At 40.9% G+C, this 25,999-nt stretch overlaps 1 protein-coding gene across 8 annotated transcripts in view; it reads right to left on the bottom strand.

Moving 5' to 3' along the window:
• The window catches only part of FYN (FYN proto-oncogene, Src family tyrosine kinase), a 208,470-nt gene that overhangs the window by 82,500 nt on the left and 99,971 nt on the right, over positions 1-25,999 (bottom strand). The window contains exon 1 of one of the 8 annotated variants that reach the window (XM_023219052.3): positions 14,006-14,119. The exons of 5 other annotated variants lie outside the window; for them this stretch is intronic. The gene's annotated coding sequence lies outside the window, so the exon portion shown is untranslated. Of the gene's footprint in view, positions 1-13,799; positions 14,120-25,999 lie in introns of those variants that run through there. 2 more of the 8 variants (XM_023219057.3, XM_023219051.2) reach the window with 2 other exon arrangements.

Genomic DNA, 25,999 nt, shown 5'->3' with positions numbered 1-25,999 from the left:
GAACACTTTACAAAAAGTCCTGACTTAAGAGCATTCTCTTCCAAATTCTGAATTAACACAGCCAACAATACACTGGGGAGTAAATACATTTATGCCTTCCAAAAAAAAAAAATGCCTTCAGTAATGTTTCCCCTGTACAACTTACACAACATTGATTTCCCATGTGACTCTGGGATAATCTCCTGGGAAAAGGAAGGCACTCCATGTTTCTCAAATGTGGGTGACCACTGTGTACTGCAGCACCAGGAAGAGTCTGAAAGGAACAGGAAACTGATATCCTACCAGGTACCTGGTACAAAAAGGTGGTGATAGTAATACCTGGTAGCTGTCTTTCAAAAAAATAGTTCATAAATGAAAGAGAATTTCTAATAATTTGAAGAGGTTTAGCAAGGCATGTGGGTTTTTTAGTTCCCTCTTATTTTAAGTTTAGGCATAATTTATCCACAGTGCAATGTATAAACAGATTAAGTTTACAGTTCAATGAGTTCTGACAAACATATATTCCTGTATAATCTAAACCCCCATCAATATCTAGAACATTTCATCACCCTAGAAAGATGCACTGGGGTCCCTTTGTAGTCAAATCCCATCCCAGGCAAACCACGGTTGTGATTTCTACCACAACAGATTAGTTTTCTCTGGTCTAGGGTTTTATATAAATGTAATCATATAGTATGTATTCTTTGTGTCTACTTATTTTATGTGGCAAGTTTTTGACATTTGTCCATGATATTGTACATTCAGTAGTTTATTGCTGCTGAGTGGTATAGCAGTTTTTATTGCTTTATCCATAATAGTAGCTTTTATTGCCTAGTAGTATTCCAGGCAATAAAAGTATGAATATACCACTACTTAGTAGGTTTTTACCAGTTCTGTCTTTTGCTAAATAAAGTATGCAACTGCCTACTCATGGCAAAGCAAAAGAGAAAAGGCATGGGTGTGTAAGTTCCGGTGAAGTCACTAACTATTCTCTATGCTATCAGGCATTAAGGTTATGAGTGGCTTCATCTTTAGAATCCTCCAACAGCAACATGGACTAAAACGTCAGGTAAATTAGGACAAACAGAGAGAGGGTAGAAGGAGAAAGGGAGGGAGAGGAGGAGGGAGGGAGGGAGAGAGAGAAAGGGGGGAAGAGAGAGAAAGAGAGAGAGAGAGAACCCCTTATATTGTCTTAGTGCTATATGTTTGGATCACAGGAGCAGATAACACATGGCCCTCAAAAGAGAGATGCTAATTTACTGATAATTTATGTACTCAATATAAATGGTTAGGTACACAATTTAGATAACTAAAATATTCTTCAAAAAATTAAAATGTGTCCACACAAGCCTACACACGGCCTGGGATTCTATATTGTTTTTCCCTGTAACTGTCGATACTCTCTTGTCCAAGTAGCACTTTAGTAAGTAGATTAAGAAAGAGTCCAGCAGTGAAAGGAAGTGATTCAAAACCATTTTCAGAATTCACCAGTTTCCTATGAGATACTTGCACCCATGAGTGTCAGGTAGCTACTTGGTGTGATTTTTGTTTTATTCAACCAAGAGATAATACCTGGAAGCTTCAAGGAAAGCAGATGAGCTCTTGCTGAAGGGGTTTATTAAGCAGAGCCAAGAGGCAAAAGTCAAGGAAAGAAGGGAGTTAAAGTCTTACAGCATAAAAACTCCATTTCCTTACTCGGTGGAACTGTTTAAAGCAGCATCACAAAAGAAACAAAATCACATCTAAAAAGTGTATTCTGTCTTCTCCGTACAGCTGTCACAATTTACTATGAAAACCAGACATGAAGGTATTCTGATGACTTGAAACACATTATTTGGGTCAGCTCCTCCCTCTGACATTATACACTGCCTGTCCTCTGAAATGAACTAGTTGCTTTGACTCCAGCATTCCCCTATCATTGGAAGTGATGTTGGTTTGCATGACTATGCTAAAGACACAATGGAAATAAAAAGCTCTCAGCCCTGGGTGGAGCCGGATTTGATTCCAAGAATAATGCAGATAATGTCCTTAAAAAATGCTGGCAGGCTTTCTTTCCATTTTTCGCACCAGATATACCTACTTGCTCTCTATTTTCCTGAAGCAATTTAATATTTGTTGATCATCAACGATATGTCAGATCCCATGTTTCATGCTTCATCTTACAAATCTCCAAGATAGGCACTATTCGATTTGTTTTTCTAAGACCACCAGAGCGAGCACAAAAGAAACAGCGAGTAGGCAAGGCTAGGAGCAAAACTGCAAATTTATTTTTTGGTCACCCAGCTTCAGGGAAGAAGGTGTGGGGGTGAGGTCTGTCGGCCTCCGGCAAAGGAGGCCGAGAGAGTCGCCCGGTGGAGCTCTCGGGCGGAGTTCCTGATGCAGTCCCGACAGGAGTTGGGGGCTGAGGAAGTTCGTGCGGCGCGCTCACAGGGAGCGGCTTTTCTGGGAGTGGGAGGGCAATAGGCGGGGCATTCTTACGAATCTCCAAGATAGGCACTATTATTGTTCCTACTTCAAAGATGAGGAAAATAAAACAGCCTCAGCTTCTATACTCATTCATTACTATTCCATGTGTTTTCTTCCCTCAGCCAGTTGGAAGTGGAGGTTGGGAGCTATGAAATATGATGCACATAGAAAGCAAGATGAAGACACAGAAAGCAAAATGACTTTCCTCTTTGATCTCCTTCCTTACATATTTTAACATTACATTCTGTAATTAGGTCAAAGTGAGAGATACCAGTGTTGTGAGCTACAGCTAAAGTTTAACAATTATTTCTTAGAAGACTGTTAATTAGACTGACTTGGGGTATAGGCTTTGGAATACATATTCATTCTGATAGCAGTTATAGCACAAGACATCTCATAAATAAAAGCCATTTAGAACATTATCCACAGGAAATGGCTGCAGCTGGTAAGGGAACTTTTGACATTAAGGAAATGTAGAACTTCATGGAATAAGACGAAGACGGGAGTATTCTATCACAGAATAATGCTATCTTAGCAGGAGCTGGACCATGTTTTCAACAGATACACTCCTTTTATAGCAGTTCATGATTGCTCACCTCTCTGGGCTTTCAGGAGACAAGCATGGCGTACCAAGAGCAAAAATTCAAAGAAATGGGAACTAGTACTCAGAGACATTTTCGATCTCAAGGGTTAGGGGCCTGTGGTTTGGTATACAGCTTGGACCTGTTCATCCATATAGACCTGTGCTAATAGGGTAAGCAAGCACTAACTGCATGTGGCTGGTTCAAGATGAGATGTAATGTAAGTGTAAAGCATATAACCAGGTTTCAAAGACTTAGTATGAAAAAAGAATGTGGCCGGGCGTGGTGGCTCAAGCCTGTAATCCTAGCACTTTGGGAGGCTGAGACGGGTGGATCAGGAGGTCAGGAGATCGAGACCATCCTGGTCTACACGGTGAAACCCCGTCTCTACTAAAAAATACAAAAAAAAAAACTAGCCGGGCGAGATGGCGGGCGCCTGTAGTCCCAGCTACTCGGGAGGCTGAGGCAGGAGAAGGGCGTAAACCCGGGAGGCGGAGCTTGCAGTGAGCTGAGATCGCGCCACTGCACTCCAGCCTAGGCGACAGAGAGAGACTCCGTCTCAAAAAAAAAAAAAAAGAAAAAGAAAAAGAAAAAAGAATGTAAAATGTTTAATACGTTTTAAAATATGATTACATGTTGAAATGATTTTACACACATTGTCTTAAATTAAAAGATATTAACATTACTTTCACGTTAGTTTGCTTTTTAAATGTGTCTACTCGGTAATTTAAAATTAATTACCTATGTTGCCTGCATTTATAGTTTGTACTATGTCTGTGGGAAAGGACTGGTATAGATGCTCAGTAATTGAAAAGATTAATCTAAGTTAAAGATTTGGTGCATTTGATCAAAAGTGGCGAACCACCTGCACTGCAGTGTTTCCTAGGAGGTGAATAAAATGACTGAACAGAAACATGCATTGTACTCTGACCTGCTGGATACCTTAGGTAAACTACTCACTCTTCCTGGGCCTCAGCCACTATAACGGTTAATCTAGATCATCTCAGACACTTTTTCTAGTGCTGACATTTTGAATTTGTTGCAAATTCCTTAGGGCAGGTAAATCATGAGTGAAGGTGAACTTTAAAAAAATCTTAATATTTGCTCAATATTCACAGCCCCAAATATTGCCTGCTGATCTCTCACATGTGATGTGCTTTTAAGTCTCTCTGGAGCAACAACTAAAATTGAATGGCAATGATAACCATGTTTATGATACACGGACTGAGCTGCCCTACGGAAAAGAGGGTGCTTGTTCTGTGTACCCCAACGAGTGGGTTTTACTTGACAAGATTATATTAGTAACTGGTAATTACTTTTGCACCAACTGAATACTTCTAAAATGGAAAAACTTAAGTGCACCCTAATAATCCAACGAAAGCTTATTAAAACATGAACACAAAATATTCTAACATATCCTCCCCCGAGGGAGGGAGAACAGAACCTGGTCCTCTTTTAGTTCAGGTTCTACCCTATTACTTTTCATGTTCAAAGCATGCAATTATCTGCTAGAAGTTATTCTGCATCTCCAGGGCAAATTATATACTTTTTTTACATGATTGTAGAGTTTCTCCTTTTTCTTTCCTTAAAAGGTAAAAAACTTACATGTAGATAACACAATTATAATTAATAGGGTAAAACTTTCAGCACAACGCTAGATAAATAGCATTCATACCCCATAAATATTTTAAATAAACATATGTTCAAAATCTGTGTGTGGAAACAAATATGGAATTAAGAAATGACAGGGATAAATGACCCACATGATGGAAAGTGTGCTTATAATGAAGACCTCTAGGAAGACTGCATGATTTCTGCTGGAAAAAAAAAATCCCATAATTTGCATCCCCACATCTGTAGAATTGTCCTGTTACATCCAGTTTAAATCTGACATCTTTAACTTCTGATCCAAGAGTGACAGCATGTGCAACTGCTACTAAATGTACATGTCCATTTTGAAGCAGCTCCTGCCTTTATGTATTTGCCTCTAGATTCCTTCCATTCTGACTTTCTGCAACATAACCGATACAGTTTGCATGTGTGTCTCCATCCAAATCTCATGTCGAGTTGTAATCCCCAACGTTGCAGGTGAGGCCTAGTGGGAGGTGATTGGGTCATGGGGATAGTTTCTCATGAATGGTTGAGCACTACTCTCCTTGGTACTGTCTTCATGACAGTGAGTTCTTGAGAGATCTGGTTGTTTAAAAGTGGGTAGCACCTTTCTCCCAGGCCTCTCTTCCTCCTGCTCTCACCATGTGAGATGCCTCACTTCCCCTTTGCCTTCCACCATAATTGGAAGCTTTCGGAGGCCTCCCTGGAAGCAGAAGCCACTATACTTCCTGTACAACCTGAAGAACCATGAGCCAATTATACCTCTTTTCTTTATAAATTATTCAGTCTTAGGTATTTCTTTATAACAATGTGAGAACGAATTAATGCAATGACCAAAAATGCCTGTACTAGAGGTAACCACATAAATATTCGTTGAGAAAAGAAATTTTAGGGATGCAGGCTCTTCCTCTCTCTTCCTTCATTTTCTTCCCTCCTTTCCTTTCTTTGTTGGCCAGACCACCTAGATTCATGCCAGTATAATTCATGTCATTGTTTTTTTTTTTTTTTTTTTTTTTTTACTAACACTGAAGGCAAGTCGGGAAATTTTGACTGAATTGCTGAAACAAAGGGCATGTGTTCCCGCCATTCCATACTTCTAAGGAATTTATTTTAAAAAGCAAGAAAGGGGCAGCAAAGTCACAGAACAACAAAAGGACACATTGGCCACCTTCACTTTTGTTGAGAGTGGAGAGATTGGAGTTGAAACCATGAATGGGTGCAAGCCTCAGTGGATCTATTGTGCAAAATAAGTTCTACTTGAAAATGGAAAAAATGACCCTGCATTTCTCTTTGCCATTATCTACAGAGTCACACTGGAAAAAAAAGCACTAAGAGAAGCAAAGTAAAAAGAGTAGTTTCTATTGGCCTTTCCTTGGCATTGTATACTTTTATTCCTTTATTCTTTTCTTGCTCAACCTCATTCCCAACTATTTTACTATTTTGGGGGCACTGGAGACAGGACTTCTGGGAAACATAACACGTATTAGTCCATTTGTTTTCTCTGTGAATTCTTTTCAGCATCTTTGTGTAGCAACAGGAAGGATGTGGGCTCCTTTTCAGATTCAAATGAGGCAAATCAGCCCTGGCTCAGGTTGACAACATCATGTTTATGTTACACTGTGGCCTGAGAACCGCCAGAACTGCTGTCTCTAGGTAGGGTGGCCATTTTGTCCTGGGGCTTAATCTCTATTTTTAACATCAGATCCCTAGCCCATGTCTCACAAAAACAACAAACAACTAACAACAAAAACCCCGAAAAACTGCTGACACAGTGTAACTACAGCATACTACTAAGATAATTCTGAGTTTTAGAGTTGAAAAGATCAGCGTTTTCAAGGTATTCACAGATATTTTAAATCACATAGGACAGATGTTCAGAAGTGGCAGTGTTTCCGTTCAAATTCTTTCTTTCTCTTTTCTTGAGACAGCATCTTGCGCTGTCATTTAGGCTGGAGTGGAGTGGCACGATCACAGCTCCCTGCAGCCTCAACCTCCTGGGCTCAAGCTATCCTTCTACCTATGCCTTCCAGTACTTGGGACTACAGCTGTGCACCACCATATGCAAATGATTTTTTTTTTTTTTTTTTTGTAGAAACAAGGTCTCACTATGTTGCCCAGGCTGGTGTTGAACTCCTGGGCTCAAGCAATCCTCTTGCCTCGGCCTCTCAAAGTGCTAGGATTACAGGCATGAGCCACCATGCTTAGCTTCAAATATTTTTTAAGCTTGAAGCATGTGGTAGGAAAATCCTGCCATGTTATTTTCACAGATTTATATTCCTAAGCATGAAAATCAAGGAGTAATAAATTTATAATATAAACAAACGTAAGACTATATTTTATAAAACTGGATGTTTATTACTAAGACTTCTACCAAAAGATCCAAGCAAAACCATGGAAGAGAATGTGGAGTGGTGCTAGACAAATAAGTTAATACTGAATTTGGGAACTGAGTCTATTATTAATTCTATTAGTCCAACTTTGTGATTTTGGCAAGTTATTTATCCTCTCTTAAACCTCAACTCCATCCATTCCTCCATCTATCCACCTACCCATGACCCATCCAACAAACACATCCTATCTACTAGACGCCCAGCCCTTGGTGAATTAAAAAGATGAATAAGCTATCAGCCCACTGGAGCAGCTTTTGATAAAACAAGTGTACAAATAATTCTACGCAAGACAATTGTCAGTTGGAAGGTGTAGGGTGCCAACAGGAGCTTAGTGGAAAAAGAAGTCACTTCCAATGGAGAGATCAGTCAAGGTTCCATTGAGGAGAGACATATTGTTTGAGAAAGGAGCAAGATTGCTAAATCTAGAGCTGGGTTGAGACATTCCTGGCCACAGGAAAAGCCAGGGCAAAGATGGGCATCAAGGAGGCATGGAAGACATTTAGGGAAGAGTGACGAGCCCACTGGGTGGAATAGGGTCTGAGTGGGGAGGCAGTGGCTCCTCTGATCAGACAGGCAGCCAAGAGAGGACTGGACTGAATTTGGAGCTCAGAGGGGAGGCTCTGAAGAGTTCTAAGCAAGAGTGACTTGGTCTGGCAGCTCCACACAGAATGGCTCTGCCACAAAAGCACCTGAAAGATGCTAGGAAGAAGTTTTAGCACTCCAGGTCAGTGTTAGTAATCTTGCTTTAGGAGGGTGGTGGTGAGGGTGGGATGGAGGGATGTTGGAGGGATAGACAGGGCTGTGAACTGGTGGAATGGAACTGGGCACTTAGTTTATCTCTAATATTCAAGTTTCCACATTCTGGTATTTGGCAGTTTAGTGTAAGTGGGGGAAATTAACTTGAAGGTCCCCAAAATAGAGGCAAAAATAGCTTTGGATAAAATTTAGTCCCATTTCTATATATATTGAAATCTCAATATCAATCAGTCTTAGAGAAAAAACTGGTCTTGCAGAAGAAGTGTCAAGGCATGATACACGAAAAACAAGCTATACTTAGGTAAACCTACTAAAGTGTTTTAGCATTTGGTCTGATCCTCCAGACAGGATGCTTTCATAGGAGGAACATTCATGCCACTTTCTATTTTGACAGGGGTCAGAGAAGTGTGGCTCTTTACGGACTTCAGCAATGCATTATCCCAAAAGGCCCAAATAATACCTTTGGGAATAAGACAGGAAAATGTGGGCTAGATACTAGAACAACGAAGTGAATTATAATATTTCAGTGGGGCTGATTGGTGAGCTAAGGTTCACCTAGAAGGTGGCCTCAGGAGGCCTAAAATGGGGCTCTGAGCTCTTCAACAACTTGTCAACATCTTAGATGAAGATACTGAAAATTTGCATGGTGAAATATTCAGATGGAACAGACTTCTGAAAGAACAGGAGTGACAATCTCAAGTTATAAAAATATCTTGGTAGGCTGGAGTAATAGGCCACAACTGACATGATAAAATTAGTAAGGAAAAATGTGAGGGCCTGAACCACAAAAAAAGTTGCCTAAGTACAGGACAGTGGACATGTGGTTTAGCAGCAGCACGTGTAAAAACAATTTGGGGGGAAGTGTTCGCCAAAAGTAATTTCAATTTAAGTCAATTGTTTGACATAGCTGCTTAAAAGTGTGATCTAATGCGGTATTTACTGAAATACACCATTAGCTCCGGCCTCACTTAAGTTGGGATTCCAGTAACACTGAGAAACATAGGTGCTTTTGATATAAACATGTTGGGTAAAGTTGGGTAACAAACCAAGCTCAGCTTAACCAGAGAGAAGTTTTGCTGGTCATAATGGAGGCCCTCCCCTTAGCTAGACTGAGCTAGGGAGGTCAGTAGGAAGAAACAATTAAGGACTCATCAAACTAGAAGCTACACTTATCCATTCTAGTAAGATTGAACTTTGATTTTTAAAAATGCAATGATAATAAAATTTTAGGCACTCAGAGACAGAGCCTGGTTAGAAGGACAATACTGTTCCTCTATTCCGTATCAAATACAATGCTAGGCAATATGAAGATATTTCTTTTATCGTCTGTCTGAACGTGGAACTCTTCCACTGTATGAATAGTTCTGGGCCCCAAGTTGGGGTTTGCTTTTTGAGGTTGGAAAGAATCATTGGGTGAAGGGTACTGTGCCCATGACCCACAGCCAACTCCCTGCATGCACAGTAGGGCACCTCTCCCACGGGGAAGGAGGTCTTTGCAAACCTTTTACTACCTTTCCTCAGTGTATAAACTATGATCTCTGGAACTTTCAGACATAACACTTAGCTCATGTCGGCAAATGAGAAGCAAGTTTCTCCTTATTCTCTATCAGAAACACAGAAAGAAAGCCAGCACAATTTCTAAACCAAGTTGGATCTTTCTTTAAAAAACAGGAAATTTGTTGCTATGCGTTGTTGTCCTTCCTTGAGCAGTATGCTGTTTATCTTCAGGAAAAGGATCACACAGATCCTGGTGTACATGCTTATAAACAACAAGCAAGGGTCACAGTCGCTCATTCTCATTTGCTGTCCTTGAGGGAGAGAAATCGTATGATGGGTTCAGTTGGTTTTGGCCTCAGTATAGAGTAGCTTCCTGAAAGGCTTCCTTAATAGGAGCCCACTAAAACATTCCTAAACACAAATACACAAACACACCCCCGCCGAGTATGTGTGTATGTGTGTATATAATCTGATAGTCTCTCAAAGCATGACTACACAGAATTTAGAACGTGTTAGCAGTAATACGATGTTAAAAGGACCTGAAATTCTGTTGAGAAAAACTAATACAAACACTGGAAATTGTTGTGCTTAGACAAGAAAATGCAAGCCTTTTTTTAAACAATGGATGGGTTGTTACATGGCAGAATTTCTTCTTCGGATTTGTTTCTAATAATGAGAATGTCCTAAAGATGATAAAGAATACCTTGACAATAGAGATTTCCTGGCAGAATTTGTATGAACAAATACTGGCTGGACTAGATGAGCTTTAAGGCTCCTTCAAGCATAGGAAAATCATAGCTACATGATTTTGCTATTTTTTTTTTTTCTAAAATAGCCCATAGTGTGGACACTAACAAGGTAATCTGGAAACAAATGCCTTGAGACAAGGGCTTCTGAGAAACTGGATTCATGGTTGCTTAGAAGCCAAAAAAAAAAAAACCCATATTTTGAGGGAAAGCGGATAATGCCAATGGAAAGTTCTTTAATATTCTTTTTGGAAAATGGTTATAACCATTTATAAAGCAAATCATCAGAATTTTAAGGGCAAAGTGACACATACAGTGAGAGATTTTAATAACACCTCTCTTGAAGAGACTGACAGATTAATACGGATACAGAAGATGTGAGCAACGAAAGGAAGAGGTTTAATCTAATGGGCATATTTAGAACTCTGTCCCCACAGCCCCCATCAGAGAATACGCACTAAAGAAATTCATGGAATATTTAAAAAGAATTGACCATCTTCTAGGCCACAAACCAAGTCTCAATGCATTTTGTGGAAATAGTATCATACAAACAACATTCCCAGATCACAATAGATTTTTAAAGTTAGAAATCCATAACCAAATGATTACTGAAGACTCTCATTCATTTGGGAATTTAAAATGATGCTGCTAATAAAACTCATGAATCAAAGAAGAAATAATTATGGTAATTACAACATTCTTATAACTGAGTGATGATAAAAATACTCCATATTAGAATGTATCAGATTCCACTACAGTTTTATTTAGAATAAAATACTTAAATCTTGTCCTAGAAAGAAAAAAAGGACTGAGAATTAATGAATAAGTATGCAACTCAGGAAGTCAGAAAGTAAATAAGAGTATATCCAAAGTAAATAAGAGTATATCCAAAGAAAGCAGAAGAAAATAATAAAGAGTAGAAATTAAAATCAGAAAACAAAGATACACTAGAGAAGATGAACAAAGGAAAAGCTATTTGTTTGGAAAGACTAATAACAGACAAATCAAATCTGATCAAGAAAAACACAGAGATGGTACAAATAATAACATTAGGAATGAATGAGAGAACATAACTACAGATTCAGCAAGGATTAAATAACAGCACACTACTATGAGGAAATATGTGCCATTAAGTTTGAAAATTTCAATGAAATAAAGAATATCACAGAAAAATTCAAATTATTATTCTAACGAGAGGAACCTGAATAGTCTAATAACCATTTAAAAACCTGATTCATTAGTTAAAAAGCTACTCATCCCTCCACCCCAAAGAATTCAAAAACGAATAAACACTAGGTTCAGATGGTTTTAGAGAAAAAAAAAATGGAAAAAAAAAATCTGTGTTTTAGATCAAAGCGAAAAGCCAAAACAAACAAACAAACAAACAAACAAAAAAATGCAGGAGATAGAAAATGGAAAAGCACTAGGACAATCTCAGAACCAAATCCAAGAGGCAGGAAAAAGGAAAACTATGGACCACTCGCAGATATAAATACAAATGTAAAAATCCTAAATAAAACATCAGCAAAGAGAACCCAACAATGCATAAAATACATCACGACTAATGTGGATTTTTGCTAATAATGCAAGGACAATTTAAATTTAAAAAGTGTATGACAACAATTCCTGTACTATCAGATTAAAAGAGAAAACCCCAATGATCTTATCAATAGATACAGAAAGGGCATTCAGTAATAATTAACACATTTATAATTTTTTAAAATAGAAACTTTTAGCAAACTAGAGTCAGAAGGGAACTTTCATAATCTAATAGAAAGTATTTACCAAAATCCAGCAGTAAGCACCACACTCATTGGTGAAACGCTAACAGCCTTCCCTTTAAAATCAGGAACAAGCTAAGAATCTATGCTATCCCTATTTCCTATCCCCTGTGCTATTTCCGGCAGGTCCTAGCCAGAGTGGTAGGAAAAGAAAAAATAAATACATAAAAGATAAAAGATTGAAAAAGAACTAAAATTTGTAATTATTTATAGATGGTATGTTTGTTACACAGAAAACCTAAGAGAAATACAGATAAATTATTAGAATTGATAAGAGGTTTCAGCAAATGGCTAAGTATTAGTTTAATATGAAAAACTGTACTTCTATCCATGAGCAACAGTAAGACAAAGTAATTAAAAAAAATTGAGCACTGTGCTTATATCTCTTGACCTTCATCTCCTGCTCTTCAACAGGCACCTCATCCAGATAAGCACAGCACAATAAAAAAATCTAAGAAAAACAAGTAACCTAATTATACTGTAAAACTCTGAGAGGCAGGGAGTATAATTTCATGGAAGACCTACAGGATTCCCCTCTATTCTATTCCCATTGAAAAATTTCACTTCAAAAAAAAAAAAAAATGAGGTGTTATAGATGGGGTTACTTTGAACTGTGGTGAATCACACTTATTTACTGGAAAGACACATAAGCAGGAAGTCCCGGCCTCTGCAAATCAAACTCTGCCTCAAAGGAAAAATATGGCTGACACCTTCTCTTCTACACAGCTTATAATAAAGTCAGCAGGAAGCGGCCCTCCAAAATGGCATCCCACATCAGGAAGGAGATGGATGCTATGAAGGGAGACGTTGGTCAAGAGGTAGGCAAAGCTCTTAAGAAAGCTCTTGAATGCTTGGTTCTTCATTTCCATGAAGATAACAGGTAGAGTTACTTCTGTTGAAATTTCACTACAACCAAACACAGGATGTCTTTTAAGTTCTAAGAACTTCTTGATCCAATTGAGTTCCCTACACTCTTACGCTGTATTCAGGTATGACCATCGGCATGGGGGCCTGGTCAGCTCATGTTTTCAACAGTCTTAGAGAAGGAAACTATGGCATGTACTATTTCTTTTTTCCACAGGGGGGTCGACTTATTACCATTTTTAATGAAGTGACAATCAAAATGAGATAAAAGGGTAGAGAATGTTCTATATTCACTTGGATCTTACTGGGCAGTTTACTCAATAAAAACATGGTTATCTGAAAATACTAGATTCTGATGTTGTTTTTAAAAATATGTTAAAAGCCTAACTCACTGGAAACACCAAAATAAGCAAAGATAGTAGACTGATTTTCTGTTTGATTGATTAAACAGAGTACATACCTATAATGGAATAGTACATAGCACTAAAATCGTATTGCAACATAAATTTAGTGACAAAAAAATATTCATGGTGCATTGCTAAGTTAAAACAAGCAGGATATAAAACATTAAGTCCAATTTGAAACCATTTTTTAAAAAATTCCTAAATTTGCACCGGGAAAGGACATTCAACAAAATACTAACGATGTGTGTGACTATCTCTGTGTGACGGGATAATAGGTGACTTTTGCTTTGTTCTGTGTGTTCTGTACCTTTAAGGACTTTACACAAGGGGTGTATATTAATATGGACATTATTTTTAAAAATCCGCCATAATGAAAATGCCTAGAATTCACATCATACACATTTTTGGTGGTCACCAAAACATTCACAAACTAAGTACAGTTTCATGGCAGTGAAAACACCCAACAAAAGCCAAGTGTCCTGCTGACCGTTAGACTGGAGAACGACCTTTTCTCCTGAACTCCTGTTCTCCCCTGGGCATTTGCCCTGGGGCATGGCTCAGTGCCCCAGGAGACACTGAAAACGCTCAGTGCTGTCCCAAGAAGACGCTTCCTTCCTTTGGCTTACTCTCAGATCATCAGTGGGGGACAGTGCAGACTGTAGCCCAGCATTTAGGACAGCAGGACGGGAATGAAAATTCTGGGCATGAACAAAGTTCCACTTACCACCTTCAGAATGTCGCTTCTCTGATTAGCAACTTTCTCCGCTCTGAAGCGTGGCCTCCCAGCCTTCAATACCAGTGGCCTATATCTTTTCCACCAATCTCCCACTGCCCCTCACACACTCTCCAGCCAGGATGGAATGCACCTCCACATAACTGTCCATGCAGTTCCCACATCTTGTCCACTGGCCAGGCCCATGTGCATCTTACCCTTCACATAAGCCTCCCTTCTCAGCTCCTCAGGCCTGCACTGGTCTTCCCCTCACTCAGCTCCTTGGCTTATACCCAACACTTGATCATTTGCAGGTGAGACAGTCAAGTTATTTAACTGTTTCCTGTGCATGGCAGCGTCTCGTAAGGGTTAGGGCCAGGGCCAAGAATCTCTTTGATTCTCCCCATTGCCTTCTTGTGACTTCTGGCACAGGTCTACAATATAGTAGGTTCTCAAAACCAGGACATAGATCTTTGAAGGTGGAGTGATTTCACTGGCACTTTTTCTGACAGTAATTTTGTGAGCAATCTCTTCCTTCTGGTCTACCTGTCTGCCTCTCTCTTTATACTTGTCTCATCCTTAAGAGCAAAGAATGGCATTTTTCCTGCTCACTCTTCTCAGCTCATAGACAAATGGCTTCCTCTTTACTTCAGCCCTCATGGAATGGTGCTAACTGAATGGAGGCTGTCCACAAGGGTGACGGGTCCTCTCGCCTGCTCACTCCCAGGCACCCACAGGCACTCGGAGGGTGCTGCACCCTCAGTGCCCATTCTCATCAAGGACTGTGGATCTTTTGGTTCCCCCCTAAGGATTCCTGCCCTTCGGGACTTTGGTGGGCTATGTTTTACATTCATTTACTCACCCGCTCATTCAGCACCTAGTTCCTTAGTGCCTTCTGTGTGCCAGGCACTGTTGCGTAAACTCATTGTTGTACGTCTTGTTTCCCCACCTACATTGAAAGCTCCCCAACGGCAACGATTATCTGCTACGATTATTTAACTGTCGCCAGAGAATCTAACAGTGCATTCAGAAAGTGTTTGGAAAATATTTAACTGACTGAAAGGAGAAGGAGACAAGGATTAAAGCAGAAGGCTTCAGTTTTCATTTGATTACTCTCTCCGCTGTGGTTTGACTAGAGATGGCGTAAAAAGATAAGGGAAAACTTTGACACTAGCAGACTGAGTAGAGCCTTCATTTTTTTTTCTGGGCCTCTGTCCAGACCAAACGAGACAGTGGCGTATGTGAAAACATTCTTTAAGTTGCAGAATATTTTACAAATACGAAGTGTCATCATCATTATGACATGCATCACCCATACCTTACTGTGAAAAGTTTGATTCCAAACAATAAGCAACCAAATCACCCCATTTTGCAAACTCCTGCAACCAGCAGCATAATATAGTCAGGAAAAAAAAGCTGACAGCCTGACAAAACCCAAATGGAAAATTAAAATGAGCAAGAACAGCCACACACCCAAAGAGAGAGCAAACCCGCGCTGCTTGGAGGAGGAAATCCTCTAATTGCCTCCACACTCCTGCTCACTTCCATCTGCTTGCATTTAAGGAAACCCAACTACTGGGCTCCTTGCAGCTGTAGAGAAAAAGATAAGCGTCCTAAGTGCCTGGATGGCTGCAGCAGGCAGGGACCGACAAGGAGGACAGAAGATCCACAGGCAAGGCTCAATAGCACGTCTAACAACAAATTAAATGTGTGTTATGCAAAACAGCAATCCAGCTCTCCTGGCTGTGAGGTCACATGAAATAATAACAGAACTCATTCTCAGGAGAAAGGTGGCAGTGGCGTGTGTGGGCAGGAATGCTGCAGTGCGCTCCTCACACAAAGAAGTCTATGGGCCTCCCCAAGCTGGGAGCTGCATGGAGCCCAGGCTGCAAATAGGTTAACTACGGAGAAGTGACTGGAGACATAGGCATCCATGTTCCTCACTGTGGGGTAACTAAATCGCTTTTGGTTTTTAAAAGCTTAAGTGCAATCATAGTTTATTGCATGCCAATAAACTATGCCAACCTTTTGATTCCAGTCTCACTTTGACCATTTCGCCCCTGCTCTTCCTATCTGAATCTCACTAGTCCCATTCTCCAGTCTGCCCCTGGCCTTCTCCCTTTCTGGGCTGCTGACCACCTACGCTCAGGACCTTACTGTGCCTCCATAGTCAGAGAGATCCCCTAAGGTGCAACTAAATCGTATAATTTAAAAAACTCCACATCTTGAAGAACAGGCAATTCACTGTCAGATGATGAAACTGGGGTGCAGAGATGCAAAGACACAAGGTGTGTTCACATCACCAGCCAGTGGCACGGACAGGGCCTGACAGCAGATATCTACAACTCACCTTACATAAAACAGAAAAAGGACACCAGCACTTGGTGGCACTTGTTACAAGCCAGAGACTCGGCAGGGAGCCTTCACATACTTTATCTGAGTTCAAACCTGACATTAATCCTGTGAGCTGGACTGAAAGCAGTTAAGCCACTTTCCCAAAATCTTGCAGCCAGTAATGATGACGTTGGGATTCATTCCCCGGTCCGACTGCAAAGCCTGCTCTTCCTTCTATCCTGTACTGCCAAAAGATTTCAGGGTGAAGGAAGCTGATGGAGTAGTTAACTTGTGAGATGAATTCCTCTTTGTGGCTTTATACCTGCTCGTGGTCTAGCGAAAGAATAGTTAATGAATGGTATGAATGGCAGTGCACTGAAATTCTGGAAGATGAAGCTGAAAATCAGTAGGAAAGGTTGTTATTGAAAATGCCTTGGTTTCCTGGTGTGACCATAGTTTTATAATTTGTGGGGACCCTGGAAGATTCTGGAGAGGTGGGCTTTGTATCTCCAAGTGGCTCCCTCCTCCACAGCAGTCTAAAACCAGAAGGGCAGAGCCTTCCAGGGCGACAACCACATGGCTTCAAGCACTGAAGGGTGGAGTGGATGCAGCCATGGCAGCCAAGCTTAAGAGGAAGAACGGTGGCTGCTGGGACCTCTGGGACTCTGCAGGGTTGCAAAAGGGGGCTGCTAGCTGCTTGCCCAGGGTCTCCTTATACCTTTCGCAAAAAAAAGATGCTCTCAAGAATCCCCTGGACAGGCTATCTGCCTCCAATCACCACTCCCAGTGCTGAGACTGCTGAGCATCCCTGGTCAGCGCACCATCAAAGCAGGACCTGCATTACATCATGGAGGAGTGTGGGTGGTTTGATGTTTTTTATGTGAAGAAATTGGTTATGCCCTTCCGTGAGAAGGAACAGCTTCAACACGTAGGCTGTATATATGCAAAATGTTCCTTTGGGTAAATGGTAAAAAGAAATCATCATGGAATCCTACCTAAGTGGCCTGAACTGGAAAAAATCACTTGTTCATTTTGTCTGGCTCTGGCTTTCTAGGAGCAGCAGCAGTGAGGAAGCTTCCCGAATTGTTGGCCACAGCTGGGGGCCACCCTGGGAGAGGGTTTGCTTCTGAATCTGGTTTTCTGAGTTCTCTAAGACCTCACCAGTTAATGTTGATTACTTATACCTCTAAGTAATCTCTATTTTATTGTAAACCACAATAAAATTCTAAGCCCCCCCAAGTGACTAAGTGGACCCTCCTCTTGACCATGGGGATTCAAATAAACCTGGAAAACTAGTTCAGGCCATGAAGGGAAGGTGGGGGTCAGATCTGCCTCGCTATACCCTCCTCCCTTTGGAGTTCAGGCACAACTGGCTGGCATGAACATGAAAACAGAGACCCGAAGGCTGACAGAACAGGCTCTTACAGCAATATGATACTAACTCCAACCTGACACTAGCATAACATCACATGACAGATCACAGGCCCTAAAAGGAAATCAAAGTATTTTACCCTAAAATATATTTCCTTGATGTATTTTGAAACGGCCTTGCAAAGATGTCTCTTGTGGGGGAAGTTTGCATGCAGGGGTGTCCAACCTTTTTTCTTCCCTGGGCCACACATAAAATATACTAATGATAGCTGATGAGCTAAAACAAACAAACAAAAAGTCCATGCATAATTTTTGTGATATCTGGATATCTGCCACTTGCCACCACAGATAACTAAAAGATCCTTGCATTCAAATGGCTGGATACAGGTGAGAATCTCCTTCCCTTACTAGGTCTCCCCTGTGGCTCTGACACCTTTGATAAGAGACATTTACATTTATGCTCTCCAAAGCCTGCTTCTTGGAGGTTTCATCCACATGACAAGAATCTTATCTTCCAGGGCCCCTGACCCCACTTACCTCAAGCTGATTTCAACTCTTCAGGCAAAGCTTCATTCTTTGAACCAATTGTCAATCTGGAAATATTTAAATCTACCTATGACCTGGAAGTCAGCCCCTCCTGCACCCCCTCCTTGGACAGACACACTGCCTTCGAGATGCCCAGCCTTGCTGGCCAAACCAATGTATACCTTACATACGTGGGTTTATGCCTTTGTCTGTAACTTCCGTCTCCATAAAATGTATAAAATCAAGCTGGAACCCAGCTACCCTGGGTACGTGTTCTCAGGACCTTCTGAAGCTATGTCATGGGTCATGTTCCTTAACCTCAGCAAAAAAAAAAAAAACTTCTGAATTGATTGAAACCTGTCTCAGATACTTTTTGGCTTCCATTTGGTTTACTATTTTTAAAGTCAAAATTCAACCAAGTCTCAAAGCTCTCTTTGAAGCGGATATCAACAGGATAGGTATCTGAAAATAGCTTGTTTGTCTTGTCCACTGCTTGATAGTTAAGACAAAGTTTGCTTTTGTTGGAAACCTCCCAACATTTTATTATGAACAATTTCAAACATAGTTTTCATAATTTTACACTGAATATCCATATACTTACCATCCAGCTTTTAACATTAATATAACATATGTGATTTATCAAATAGCTATGCATCTATTCATGCTACAACACTTTTAACTACACATTTTTTTCATGGACTTTATTTTTCTGAAGTATAGCTTGGGGGAAAGCATGCTTTTCAAACACTTCTGAGTGTGAATTCTTGCTTGAGCACTTACTATTTGGGAGACTTTGGGCAGGTGTGTGATTTCTTAGAGCTTCAGTTTCCATTGTTAAAAATGTGGGTAACAATGCCTACGGGTGCTGCGCAGATTAAGTGCGATAAAGTGTGGGAAGTGCCTTGCACACAATCAATTCAATATGCAGTACAAACGCATAACCAATTTTCGGCGCTCAGACTATGCTATCTATGAAACAAAATTTAATTAGTCAAAAATAATAACAATTATCCAGCTATAGGTGAAGCAAGAATGGCAGAATGTTGATGATCACTGTTGGAGCTGGGTGAGGATGCATGGGGTCCAGTATGCTACACTGTTTACTTTCTATACATTTGAAATTTTCCACAATAAAATGAATAAAATGTTAAAAAAGCAAATTGGTCACTGGATTTTGTCAAGCAAAAAAAAAAAAAAAAAAAAAAAGGGATTTGAAATATTTAATAAGAAGACTCTGAGGAAGTAATAAGAAGTGGTGATACTGGGGTTACTGGGGAGTTGGGACCCCACATCTCACTCTCACAGCTGTGGGGCAGCGTGGGGAGGAGGAAGGACAAGTCTTGGGTATTTTGTAAAAGCACCCCAGGTGATCTCATTCACTCCTGTGTGAGAACCCCTGTGCTGGCAGAAAAGTGTGAAACCACACTTTCCAGCATATTAATTGTGAGAATAAGTACTTTGCATAATGCAAAGTTTGTGCCTCTAGCTAATTTGCAGGCAGATGACACAGTGTGAGAAGCCTCTGATTTAGTAGAATAAAAACTATTTGTAACGAAACAGCCTCCCTCTGTTAAGTCAGGGGTGGGTTAACCAAGGACCTAATTAGAGTGCATTCTCCCACATCACTTATCAACTATCTTAACTCACAGAGCTAAGGGGTTCCTTTAGTGCTTTCGGAATTGGGAATCTGGAGAAAGGTGGAGGAAAAAAAACCCATGGACAATGTTAAACAGAAGTAAAAGGAAAGACTGCTCTTTTAAAAAACAAAATGTCACCCTCCTGTTCTAGTTCCTGAATTCCTTCCCTTCCCTGCTGTGGCTCATTCTCTCTTGTTCCCCTTTGCTGGCAGCTGGAGGCAAAGAGGGGGCTGTGATGGAACCGCTGGGTGAGACAGTATGTGTCTGGAGCCCTCTTGGTGGGGCCGAAGCAGAGTCTTTGTGGGCTGGGATCATGCGGAGACAGTTAGAGTAGACAGGCCAAGCTGGGCCATCGCAGGGGAGCAAGGCCATTTGCTATCCTGTGGGTTTCCTGAATGAAGCCAGGAAGGAATGCTTGTAACAGAGGACACCTGCACACAGGGTGTGCGCACACATGAGTGCACACGCTCTCAGAGGATCGGAAGAATTTTTATACCTATGTGTGGTGGACTGAATCGTGTCCCCTCAAATGCATGTGTTGAGGCCCTAACCCCCAATGTAACTGTATTTGGAGAAGGGGGCCTTAAAGGAGGTTGATGAAAGTTAAATAAGTTCAAAGAGGTAGGGCCCTGATCCAATAGGGCTGGTGTTTTTTTGGGAAGAGGAAGAGACAGCAGGGGAGCGTGCAGAGAGAAAAGGCCACGTGGGGACACCAGAGACAGTGGCCATCTGTAAGACAAGGAGGGAGGCTCACCAGACCCTGACCCTCCCTGCACCATGATCTTGGACTTTCGGTCTCCAGACTGTGAGAAAATACTATTCTGTTGTTTAAGCCACCTAGGCCTTTCCCCTGACAGAAATGCCCACCTGAAAGGAACCTTTGCCTATTTCTCTGGCGTGTGTTATCTATGAATACGTTCTAAGACTTATTCAACAGTTCAGTTATTTTTAAGCACCTATGATGAAAAAGACACACTGTTGGACATAGAGGTGAATTTTCTAGCCTGAGGGACTAGGAAGAAGTGACATTTAAGATGAGCCTTGCTGGATAAGCAGAGACTGACTAGAAATTTAAAAAAAAAGATCTTTGCAGCAGATTAGACTTAGACTCTAAGCGACAGCAGGAAGGCATCCCAAGAGGTTAGCAAATGAGTGTTCAAAGCCCTCCAAGGGCATAGAGATGGTTTGGCTTCGCTACAGGATCACATTCGAAGTAAAAGAGTTAGATGTGGTAAAGAGGTGGGTTGGACAGAGATAATAAAAGGCCTCCGATGCCAGGTTAAGGTGTTTAGGCCTTTCTTGGGGGAGTAACAGGAGCCTTGAAAAGTTTTGAAACAGGAGAATGACAAGATTGATATATGTGTAAAAAGGGAAAAGTGAAGAGACTTGACACACAGTAAGCACTTATGTGTGTCAGGCATCACGTCAGCACCACATCTCTTCTCTTTTAATCCTCAAAACAATACCATTTTGGACATGAGAAAGCTGAGTCACAGCAGGGTGGTGATTTGCCCAAGACCCGACAGCTGGTCAGCAATGGAGCTCAGATGCAAGCACATGCCCAGTAGCAAAGTTAATGCCCTGCGTTTCCTGCCATTTAACCTCAAGCTCACCTCCCACACCATCATGTATTTTCCTCCCAGTCAGAATGGCTATTTTAACAGGGCCTGCAATGTACACTGCTTTTAGGGTTGGAAAGCAGGCAGATTAACCACAAAAATTTCCAATGCACATGGCACCTCTAGAAATATCATTCAGCCCTTCTAAACAAAGCTATATGTAAACCGGTTCTTGCTGTCTGTATTAGTCCATTCTCACACTGCTAATAAAGACATACATGAGACTGGATAATTTATGAAGGACAGAGGTTAAATTGAGTCACAGTTAAGCGTGGCCGGGGGGGCCTCAGGAAACTTACAACCATGGTAGAAGGGGAAGCAATCACATCCTTCTTCACATGATGGCAGGAAGGAGAAGTGCCGAGCAAAGAGTGAAAGGCCCCTAATAAAACCATCAAATCTTGTGAGAACTCACTTACTATCATGAAAACAGCAGCATGGGGGTAACCGCCCCTATGATTCCATCACTTCCCACCAGGTCCCTCTCATGACATGTGTGGATTATGGAAACTACAACTCAAGATGAGATTTGGGTGAGGACACAGTCAAATCATAAAATGTCTTTTCCTATTACAACACAGTCAAAGGGTCAAGTTGGGAATTTTCCTATTGTGTCCTACAATATCAAAGTAACTAAAGATCGTAATTTACACATAAAGCTGTAAAAATATATAGGGAATATAGTGGTCCTGGGTAAGTAGCCACCCCAACATCGAATATATTTTTAATGCAATATAAACAGCTGCTCTCAAATCCAACAAGATCACCCAGTATCCAGGAAAATACAATGCTGTTTTCTGTGTCTACCTTTAAATGACAAAGTAAGTCATGCTATGATCATTTGATCTTTTGACATAGCTGCTCTTCTAAAACTTCAGGTATATTGAAAAATGAGAGTAAAAATCAGGTTAGAAAGAGTTAATTCCCTTCATATGTAAAAATCAAAACATATCATGCAAGTAGAACAACTCACATTTTCTTAAATGTGCTCTCCTTCAAGGGCAAAGATTTTTGGTATTTTGGAAGCAATACTTACAAAGGTAACTTGGGCACTATCTTTTTTTTTTTTTAGATGAAGTCTCGCTCTGTCACCCAGACTGGAGTGCAGTGGCGCAATCTCAGCTCACTGCAACCTCTGCCTCCCAGGTTCAAGCGATTCTCCTGCCTCAGCCTCCCAAGTCGCTGGGACTACAGGCATACACCACCACGCCCGGCTAATTTTTTGTATTTTTAGTAGAGATGGAGTTTCACCATGTTAGCCAGGATGGTCTCGATCTCCTGACCTCGTGATCCTCCCACCTCGGCCTCCTAAAGTGCTAGGATTACAGGACTGGGTCACCGCGCCTGGCCCTTGGGTGCTATCTTGAAAATCATGTGTGTACTCTAAGATACAATTGTGGCTAATGGTTTGTTAGAAGAGAGAAAAAACTGCTGAAAGCATCACTTCTATTCAACACACTTGCTGTGCTGTGCACCTACTGTGTGCCAGCACTGAGACCTGTGCTGGGACTAGATAGATCAGGATAAGCAAACTGAATCACATCAGGGGTTGTTAAAATTCCCTTAAAACTAATGAGGGTGTAAAAACATTTATTTTTTTATTTTTTTATGTTAGAATCAAATTCTGAGAGCTATTCCTTTGCAAAACAGGCAGCATACTTTTCACTTCCTTGTCTACTCACACCTCAGGAATCACGTGCTGTGTGGCTTTTCTGTAAAATTTTCACAACAGAGCCTATCTCTTCTACCTTCAAAAGGCAGTGGGGTGGAAGTGGGAACATGTGCATGTACGTGTGTGTGTGCGTGTGCATGTATGTGGTTGTTGGGGATTCCTCCCTTTTTGCTCTATAGATATACTCATACTTTTCACACTGCAGCATAATTGGTGGATACGGTTCTTATTCATTAAACAAAGTCCTTCAAGGTATATGCTGTGTCTCGATGTATCTCTGTTTTCCCAGACTAGGAATAATGCCCAGCACTGTTCTTTACATGTTTACTGAGGGAATGAATGATTGTTTCAACTGTGAGCTTTGTCTTCAGACTCCAGAACGTTTGACAGTCAACATATTCCTCATGGTAGGGCAACTCAAAACTTTCAAAAATTTATATGCATGTGTACAAAGAGATTTCAGGACAAGCTCATTGAGGTGTAACTTACACACAATAAAGTTCTCCCTAAGTGTTGATAAGTGGATACAATTGAGTAAGAGCAGGTGGTTCCTACACACTTGCCAGGGCCCTGTTCTCCAGGACTCTGAATGAATGGAGGGGCAGTGGGGCCTGGGGACCCAGATTTTTAATATCTTCTCAGGTGATTCTGGTAAAAACTCCAGGTCAAGAGTCCCTGAAGTAGATGATACTCTGCCACTGTATGTTATATTTCCTTTCCTTTTCTCATCCCCAGGCCCATCCATCACTCTCAGTCGACTATTAATATTGAGGATAAAACCAAAACATTTCTGCTCAGCACCATACTTGGAAACAAAATCTAGGTACTTAGCCACTTGGCTGGAGTCAACTATAATTTCTGGTTATTTAGCAGAAATACAGCTGCTAAATGACATTTTGAAATGAACATGAGATATCCACTTAAAGAAATAAAAAAGCTTTGAATCAGAATGGGATAAAAGGATAGTGATTTGGCGGCTCTAAGTGTGTATTACTGTAGGGAAACGGTGGGGAAAGAGAAGAAACCAAGCCACTCACAACAACACTGTTCTAATTCCAAAGGCAACGCCACACCTAAAGTTTTTTAAATGGTGGATTTCAGGGGATCTGTGAATAGTGAGGTTGACATCAAGTCAAAATCCGAAGGATACAGCACTGAAGGGAATGTAAGAAAATTCATTTGTATTACAGGAGGGCTGGCTTTGCAGTGCCATCCTTCAGTTACCGAAAGATATCAAAAAACTTGATCTTCTCTAGCCTTCACTTAACTGAGAATGTTGGAAGATGTGGGGTTTTGGCGTCTAATTAGTAATATGGGACAATCTTTTCCCTATTTGAATTTCAATTCTTATAGCTCAGGGTTTGTAGTTCAGTAAAGTCTATCACAACAAACTCCAGGAGCCTGTCGCCTTTCTTCTGTCATTTTCTCCCCTGAGATTGTGATTATAATCTAATAATTCAAGTAGTGGGGTCAGTGGTCAGAGACTTGACATTTAGTGGAAATGGAATCTAACCTTTACCGATATTTCATTGTGAATAATACTCAAAATGGGACCGACATATTGGGAGACTATTTGACTAGTTGGAAAAAAGAAACCTAACCACTGTTAATCAAAACAGACGTATAACTGGTCTAAAAAACAGACATAAACTTGTTCTGCTGAGGTCCTCGGGAGATAACTAGCTAGTAAATATTTTACAAATCCATTGATTAAGATGGGACTTTAAGAAAGAATGAATTAAAAAAAAAAAAACAAAAAACAAAACACCCTGGCTTTGAAAAATGCCAGTGAATTACTTCTAAGAGAAGGAAAATTATGGAAACTCTGCTGTGGAGAAATTTAGAAGTATGCTTTACACTATCATTTACAGGCAGTGTATGTTGGTCTCACCAGCTGCCAGGACTGGCAGAAAACTGCTGAGCTAGCAGTCATGACCAAACCAAGCATCTCTCTGTAATTACAGTTAGCTAGAGAGGGGGAAAATGGCACAAAGAGGACAGGAATACGTGGTTTCAGACGGGGGGGAGGGCAAAAAAGCAGATCAAGTTTCTCTTGAGATTTAAATTACAGAACTAGCTGGGTGTGACCTTGGACTCTGTCCTCCGTACCGCTGGACCGCCCCGCACTACGCACTACGTCCTCCATACTGCTGTGCTGCCCAACCCCATAGCCAGCAGCCACACTGGGCACATTTCAAGTGGCTTGTCCAAATTGAGATATGCTATAAATATAGACTACACATGAAATTTCAAAGACTTAGTACAAAAAATCTCAATAATTTAACATATTGACGGTATGTAAACGATAATATTTTGGACATATATTGGGTTAAACAAAATATAAAGTTTAATTGCACTCATTTCTTTCTACTTTCTTCTAACCTGGATTCTAGACAGCTTTACATTGTACATGCTGCCTGGCTTTGGTTTCTAGTGGACAGTGCTGACTCAGACCTTTACTTCTTCACTTGTTAAATGTGGCTGATGGCGGGAAGCTGGGGTGGTTCAGATGGGAAGAAACATTGTGGGTGACAGGTCAGGGTAAAGCATTACGGTGACTGCTTATAGACTGAAAACTTTAGCTTAGTATGAGGAACACACAAGAGCCAAGCTAATCAAGTCTGTCCTAGTTTATTTTGTGTTCTTATATACCTGTGACTGGGTAATTCATAAACATGAGAGGTTTATTTAGGTCATGATTCTGTAGGCTGGCAAGTTCAAGTAGCACAGCGCTGGCATCTGCTCAGCTTCTCAGGAGGGCCATGTGCTGGGTCAAAACACGGCAGATACGTGTGAAGAGGCCAAACCTAGGAGGGGTGTCTTTACTTTGGAAGAACCCCTAACCATTTCCTCGAGATCTAATCCAGTCTCGGGAGCACGAGAACTCTCTATCACAAGAATGGCATCCAGCTGCCCATGACCCAAATACCTCCCAACACTGCCACACTGGGGGTCAAATTTCGGCATGAGATTTGGTGGGAACAAACCATAGCAAGGTTTACCTGGGTCCTCCTCAACCTCTCTGTGCTTCAGGTGGTTAACGCGTACAATGAG

This window comes from Piliocolobus tephrosceles, chromosome 5 (assembly GCF_002776525.5).
Source record: "Piliocolobus tephrosceles isolate RC106 chromosome 5, ASM277652v3, whole genome shotgun sequence".
Lineage (NCBI taxonomy): Eukaryota > Metazoa > Chordata > Mammalia > Primates > Cercopithecidae > Piliocolobus > Piliocolobus tephrosceles.
Note: the sequence above shows the minus strand (reverse complement) of the source record. Positions and strands in the feature narration are given on the sequence as shown.